Source organism: Pezoporus occidentalis, unplaced genomic scaffold (assembly GCF_034315485.1).
Source record: "Pezoporus occidentalis ecotype Australia unplaced genomic scaffold, CSIRO_AGI_Poc_V1 ctg31, whole genome shotgun sequence".
Taxonomy (NCBI): domain Eukaryota; kingdom Metazoa; phylum Chordata; class Aves; order Psittaciformes; family Psittacidae; genus Pezoporus; species Pezoporus occidentalis.
Window position 1 is genome coordinate 4,238,381 of NW_026915052.1, and position 7,910 is coordinate 4,246,290.

The 7,910-nt window shown below is 43.5% G+C and overlaps 1 long non-coding RNA gene across 1 annotated transcript; it reads right to left on the reverse strand.

Moving 5' to 3' along the window:
* Positions 1 to 2,916: 2,916 nt before the first annotated feature.
* Positions 2,917 to 7,910, reverse strand: LOC134168387 (uncharacterized). Its single transcript, XR_009966530.1, has 2 exons — positions 3,762 to 7,910; positions 2,917 to 3,291 (listed from the first exon to the last, which is right to left on the reverse strand). It is a non-coding gene; the product is annotated as an uncharacterized LOC134168387 (long non-coding RNA).

The window sequence follows — 7,910 nt, forward strand, 5'->3', positions numbered from 1 at the left end:
TGTGTTTGACCTCTTGGGAAAGCTCTGGGATGGACATACAGATGTGGGTATCCAGAGGGAATAGGAGGGGGAAAGTCTGATGTAGGGGTGAGATAGATGAGGAGGGACAAGCTGGAATAAGGAGCTGTGGGAGAGGAAGAGATGGACCTCAGAGGACAAAAGGAGAAAAGAGGAGTCCCTCTCCCCATTAGGACCTGTCCCTTCAATGCCTTGGATGAACAAAAATATTCTCATCTGCATTTCTCCTCTGTCATCAGCTTGAACCTTCTGGTCCTGCACCTCATGTCAGTTGGCACACTGTGGATGGTAGCCTTCCACAGTGACGAACACTCTGTTAGATCCCATCACACTTTTGCCTGGAGGCCTTGGCACTCTGGCTCTGCTGCTGGCCCCATCACCAAAGCACGGTGGGCCTGCTAGGAACCTCCAGTGTGTGTCCTGCGACCCAGGAGTGCCCATGCAGAGGTAAACACCGGTGCAAGTGACCTTCAGAAAGCTGAGGTTACAGAGCTGCCGGTTTAAAAGACGCCACAGGAAGGCTGCCTCTGCATGTTCCTCCTTTCACTGTTTCCTCAAGGCTTCCCAGCCAGGCTCACCTCCACACACAAAATGGACGGTTCCCACCTGCAGAACAACAGCTAAGCTAAAATCCTGCTTGGAAACATACCTGAAGCAGCCCTGTGCGAGCCCTAAAGGAGTTTAACTGCTGAGCTTAGGGAAAATTAGCCTGCTCTACTGCGCTAATGCATTTATATTGTTCCTGGTAGAGGTACCTGCTCTAACCCAGCTAACCACACAGCACAGTCCTGCTAACAGCTCCATGACTTTCTCTCCTCCACATTGGCCAGCATGTGGGCTCCATGCTGCCTTTACAGCTGATTGCACACAATTCCCTTGGACTTCAGCATCCACGAGTTTTGCAGTCCCTCCACCTCCAGTGGCAAAGCAAAGGGGATTCCTCTCCCACGCACAGCTCTGTGTCCCCTTACAGAAGCAGGTCCTGTATGCCAGAGCTTCTGGAAAGGCAGTGTGCAGTTCTGTAATTAAAGCCTGGATCCTAATGTGCAAGTACAGAGAAACCACATGCTGGCTGCTTTACTTTGTAGCTTGAATAGCATTTCTTTAATGTAGGTGGGTTGGTTTTTGACTGGGTTTTTTTTTCATGCATGCGAGAAACATAAATAGGACTTCATCTTTTATGCATTTTCTTGTGCCTTCCAGACCTAAAGCTCCTCTCCATCATTTGACATAGTTCCTTGTTTTGAAAGATGCACTTCCTAGAAAAAGATACAAGAGCGTTTTCATTACAGTACATCACATTCACATACATAAAATATTAAAAGCAACATAGCTGAACCCAAACCCAATGCACTACTTAGAAAACAGTACTAGTCTTTTCCCTAGGTTCACATCAGAGATCATGATAAATCCTTCTCTGTTATACATTACAGCCTCCATGGATTCCCAAGGGGAGTGCGCATCACACTTAGAGAATCCAGAAGGGTCTGTTATGAAAGGAGCAGAAGGTGGTTTCCTGTTTATATGCATGCACACGCAGACAGACATAAACATATGGGTGTGAATGTATGGATGCTTACACAGCATTTGTCAGTACTGCTGAGGTGCATTGGCTGTGCTTGCCCCACACTGCTACCTGCTGAGGACAGAGTGCATTTCCCAAGTCCTCTCCCAGTCTGTGCTTGGTCTTCCTAAAAAGCCCTGGGAGATATCCTGAAGTCCAAGGGCACAATGCCATAGAGGGGGTGATGGGACATGGCAGCGGATGGCAAACATGGAGCAATCACAGACCTATGGAAACAACACGTCTTCATTTAACGAGCAGACCCACTAAAGGAGCCCTTTAACGTCCTCCAAACATCCCCACTCAATTCACTGCAGTCAGACTTCAGCCCCAGGTGAGCCAGGCTTGCTCTCAGGTGGTTCTGAGAGGTGACGCTTCAGACCTTCAGCAATGTCCCTTGGGGACAAGTGCCAAAGCAAGTCATCTGCTTCACATAAGGAGGCAGAACAGTTTTCCTTCTCTTAAAGGGTGTCACAGGGGCTCATCCCCTCAGTAACCAACTGCAATATTCACTGAAGCCAGGTAGTATTAGGAAACAAGAACTCAAACCATCCAGGACTATATGCAGCATGGGACCTAATATGGCCTCTCAGTTCGCTCCTCCTTTTGAGAGGAGCAGGTTTACTGAAAAGGAAAATTCTCCCAGAGTTAGTGCCTACATGTTTTTCCATCCACTAGCTCTTTCCCCATCCCTCAGATCCGTATGTTTTTCCAGTCTGTCAGATCTTCCTTTGTGCCCCACATGTGTGTTACCTTCCTCCTCTCCCCTGGGAAGCTTCCCAGTGCCCACTTGGTCCCAGCCCCTCTGATGCCACCCTTCCTTTCCCTTCCCAGGGCAAGGCAGCATGAAACAGCACTGCTCCTATCTCCCTGCTTACTGGGGTTGAAACCATTTCACCTGCTAATGTAGAAACAGTAAAGTGCTTTCAGTGAAAGCTCTTTGAGAAATATTAGCAAGCATTTACTGAATCTTTAAAAATCTACCCAGTCCTCTCCATTCTGCTGGTTTCCAGAAGGAGGAACCTTGCCTTTGTTCAGTATGTCTTAGAGAAGTTTTATATAAAAAATTATTGGTGGCTTTTTTCCATGGGTGTTTTGCCCCTCTCTTTTTTTTTTTTCATCTTGCTACTGAAAAAAGGGGTAAATGAAAAAGGTTCCTAAAGCATCCAAAGTCATACCCCCATGCTTCTCTTCAATATTATTTGCTTTTCAGAATCAGACTGAAAACTCTGTAATTACTGTGAGTTTTAAAACAAATTTAAAGGGCTGACCCCTCAAAGTCCAGGTGGCTCAAGCTTCAGTAGCCATGAAAGAAAGTAAAACCAGAACCAACAGAAACTATGAAAAGCCTTTTATGGGCAGAAAATCTTAATGGGAGAAATGTTAAAGGTGTTAATAGTACCAACTCCAGATTCAGCATCTCCTGTAAATGGGGAAGGGAATGTTACTTTTAGCAACTTTAGGCAATGACAGGAATTATTGATTAGCTCAATGAGATTCTGTATTTGCAAGGGGATATCCTGCCAGCAAGACTTATCCCTCTGTTGCCAGAGTAGTAAAGAGGCCAGCGAGAAGGTAGATGGCAAAGTGGGTATTCAGTGAGGGCAGGGCAGGGGTGCAGAGCCCCCAGTGCAGCACAACCCAGGCAAGTGGGTTCCTATGGCTGCCTGCCTGCTCTGCTCCCAGCAGTGGCCACTCCAATGGCGTTTCTATGAACAGTGAAAAGAGACTTTGGTCCAACAAGTCCCAGGAGAAGTACCATGCTAGAAAAGGGAAGGGCAAAAGGGAAGAAAAGCAATGAATGGTAATTAATGTCATATAGCTGTAGTTAGACATTTTCTTGTAAATCATGTGATGCTGTATAACATGTGGAAAGACAATTGATGCAAGCTATTCAAAGGGAAACTCCATGATACATGGAGAAAACTCTTCAGCTGTACGCCTCAGGCTGAATTTTCTCAACAGAGAATACCTGCACCATGCACAGACTTCACTGCCAAAAGGGACTATTCATTTATTAGGTTTATATAGTGCTGGGCACTTCTAGCAAGTCATACAAAGCTATGTGATTCATACAGACCGCAGCCCTAATCCCAAAATGTTTACTGTCATCAGTGAATAAAAGGCTAAGCTGTGACTGGCACTCTTGGCTGGGAAGAAGCAGAGACAGTGCCCTTACTATATTGGGATGAAGACGTCCTGTTCCTCCAAAGCCTGAGCTGGGTGCATGTCCTCCCTGCAGGGAGTGCCAGCAAGGCTCAGGCAGAGACAGCCAGGAGGAACCTGGTGCTCACCAGCAATTTCAGATACCTGTTCAGATAAACACAGATGCAGACGAACCCAGGAGTTGAGGTTATTACCTATGTGTTTGAAATTAAATTAATACAGTCCTAATTCCTTCTTTTTATTTTGATAATATTAAAATACCCCTAATTAATTTTGTTCTTCTACACATCTTTAAAACTGCCCTATGCTTAGATGATAAAACATCCTCTCCCTCTCCAAAAGTGTTTTTATGGTCTTATGCAATGTGAATTCTAATCAGTACTGGGGCAACAGCATTAATCTGGAATTTTTCCAATTCAATTTGAAGCTATTGACCTTCTAGCAAATATTTTCAAACCAGCAACTCATCTTTTGCTATTAAACAAGCCCAAATATGTTATCTATTTGTCATCTTCTTGATGTTCTGAAACAAAGAAACAAAAAGTGATTATATTAGTACACATCTACAGTAACAGTAATAAGTATGGCACTGTTTGTCCATTTCCTGGGTTTCAGTCATTGTTTGAGGAGAATGGAAGGCAAAAGGTAGTTTACCACTAGAACAAAGGTGCTGTGTAGCACCATGCTGGGAACGGTACATGAAACCCATCTCTGCTGTGCATCCCTCTGGCTGGTCTTCTATAAATCCCCTTTTTTAAATCATCCATGCATTTAAAAAAGGCCCTTTGTAGGCATAGTTGTGTAGGTTGTGATACAGAAACTCAAAATAAACATGCAAATGAAATATTTCTTCCCATGATTTTGCAAAGGTAGTTTATGATTGTAGAGCTAATCCATTGTTCAAAACCCCTTTTTTCAGTAGCATATATAATGCAGTTGGCTTTGTCAGGCTGATTAGCAAGGATGTTTTCAATGCACAAGCACAGTACGACAGCTGTGTGTGATCCCCAGTAACTTTCTGGGCAGTGGGGAAGCTCTGAAGGAAAGCAGATGTTGGGAAAGATTTTGGAAAAGGTAGAGAGAAAGATCTAAGTATTTATAGGCTTGTCTCCTGACACGAGTCCCAGCAGTAAAATGGAATGACTCATACGGATCTAGATTAACAAAGAATTAAAGGAGGGAGATATAATTAATGCCAATCAACAGGAGTTTATGGGAAAAGACCCTTTCAAACTGACTTATCTTTCACCAAGGAGATTACAAGATCGAGTGATACATGCAACGAAGCTGATGTAAAACTCCTGGACTTCTTTAAGGCCTTCAACTTGTTGCAGCAGGACATGTTGATTAAGAAACCGGAACAATATAAACTCAACGTGACACATATAAAATGGTTGTTGAACTAATCATCCCTGACACAGCACCACAGTGTTCCTGGAAGGGTGCTTGGGCACCGCAGGCAGCAGGTACTGCTCCCTGGGTGTCACCCTGGGATGTTTGGCTCAGTGTCCCCCTGTAATCATTTATCCATCCCTCAGTCCTTGCACCCCTTCCCTTTGCCTGCTGGCAGACCCTGGTAATCAGCTGGGTTTGGTCCAAGTTGTTTATTTTCCCTCTAGCCCTTTCCCACCCTAGGACGGCTAGTGCACGGTGTGAATTTTCAAGGTGGCATCTACTTATCAACAATTTTTTAACAGAAAAAAAATGTTCCTGTAACCCTGCTCAGTCAGTTCATTATCTGCGCCAACTGGTATTTTATCAAGGACTATCAACAAACAAAAGGATTACTACTGAGTTCTGCAGATGGCACCAAGACAGAGAGAAGAGGTGGAAATTAAAGAACATGCCACTGGTGTGGAGCAAACCAGTTGGCAAAATTGCATTCAGGTAAGCAATGCACGTTTGAGTATGACCCAAGTTAAAAATCATACTGTAGGAATAATAAAGCATAGTTTTAGAATAGGGGATACATGCATAGAGGCGAAGGGTCGGAGATACTGAAAATGGCAAGAGAGTCACAGCTGAACCTGAGTTTCCAGACTTCATAGTATCTGAGAGGGATAAACAGTTTCTTAAATGTGGCATCAGCAAAATAAGCTGCATCACATCTATATTTGGGTTTAGTGTTATTACAGCTGGAATACCATGTTCATGTCTGGCACAGGCAGCACTGACCAACAGATAAGGTGCAGATGAAATAAGGAAAATGTGCATACTAGTGCTTACAAACTGGAATAGGATGCCTTTCGGTGACAGACTGCAAGATTTCAGCCTCTTCAGTCTCTTAAAGAGATGGCTGTGGGCTGAGCTGATTTCTGGTTGGGAGTAAAAGTTTGATCAAAGGCAGGAGAGATGCCATAGCTGGAAGCTGTCATTAGCAGGCCTGTCCAGAGCAGAAGCAAGAGTTTCCAGCAGTGATGGGGAACAATCACATGGACAATTTCCCTGGATTGCTCACAAATTCTTTGCCTCTGGTAATATTTAAATGAAAGATACAATCTAAATCAAACACAAGTCAGGGAAATTCACACAGAGGGACTTCGGGGCTTGGTTCTGCCAAAGCTTTGGAGACCATACAAATTTATTTCATCACTATAAACAGTTACTTCCTATAAACTCTTGGGCATGCCAGTTACTAATTTGTGCTTAAAAACATTATGTCTGCTACAGTCATCTATTCTTTTCCCATCCTTGTGAATCAAGTCTTTAATTCAGTACCAACCACTCAGGAAATGATGTGGGGGGAACAGTAACATACCTGGCTTAGATGGCAAAGAATCCAAAAGGATTTATGTCTAAGATGCAGCTCTGATAGGGTCACGCACTAGTAGGAATGGATGAGGCTTGTTATAAAACACTTATTTTAGCTTCAAACATATGGAGTCAAATTCAGAGCTAGCATCACCACCAACTGGCTACTTGTCCTTTGTAACCTACAAGGCATCAGGTTCATATAAAACTAAGGAGATATTTTCAATTCTCTCACTTCTCTGAACACTGATCTTGTGCCAACCCATGACACCAATGCTCTAAGCTGGCTCTCCAGAGCAGATTCTGTCCCAGAGCTCATGATTCGCATAGGCATTTGCATCAACTGGTGGTGGATTTAGTGCAGTTTGGGCACTTGATAGCGTTCCCATCACGAAGGTTAATGTCCCATGCACCATGCCACATGGCTCTGCAGGCAAAGCACAGTGTGCCTGGCCTTACAAATAAGGAATTAAATGAGGCATACAGACAAGGAACCACCACTGTTTGCTCCTATTTTCTCACAGTCACAGCCCAGAGTCTGAGTCTCTCCAATCCATGAGGAATGCAGAGCAATTGCACCGCCACAGCCACCCTGCTGCCCCTGGGGACTTGCTCTTTTCCTGTATGGAAAAGCAAGTCTGGAAGTTAAATGGGGACAGATCAAAGGAAGGAGTCAACACACACAAAATTTTCTTCCACTTTCAGATCTCAGTCTCTGCAGTACACAAAACCGAGGAGGAAAACCTTTTCTCTTTCTGTTGTTTTCTCTGACATTGAAATCACATTTCACCCTGGCCTTACAGTGGGTTGCACTTGGGCCTCATTATAACTGAGCATGGACTATTGATTCAGGCTGCAGACAGTAATCAGTCCTTTTCTATCAATAGCTTTGCCATTGCCATTTTCAAAATCGCACACTTCTTCCTACTATAAAACACTGTTAAGATAATGTATTCTGTAGAAGTTGCAATTTTAAAAACAAATACAAAAAATGATTTCAAACCAAAATAATTAGTTTTAAAGACAACACTGATGATGAAACAGTCCTGGAAATCTTCCACTGATTGGGATTACCACAGAATTTCTACAACAAAAAGACAGTAAGGTGTTGGAATAATAATGCATAAATAGTGGTTACAGCTCTATGGAAGTAACGCATTTTAAAATGTGTTCAGTAAAGGCTTACAGAAACACCAGAAAGTTGCACCAGAGCTAACAATTATCAGTCTAAAGTAATATATTTGTATAAACTAAAATGATTTAATATTTGGGCAGATTCCCAGCAGGTGTATACCGTCATAGCTGCTGTGCACAAAGAGGCAGCTATAACAATTACATTAGCTGATTCTCTACTTGCCTCGACCAGTGGATGTCTTTCAGTCCCCAGCCTTTACAGTGAGGTGAGTAGAAT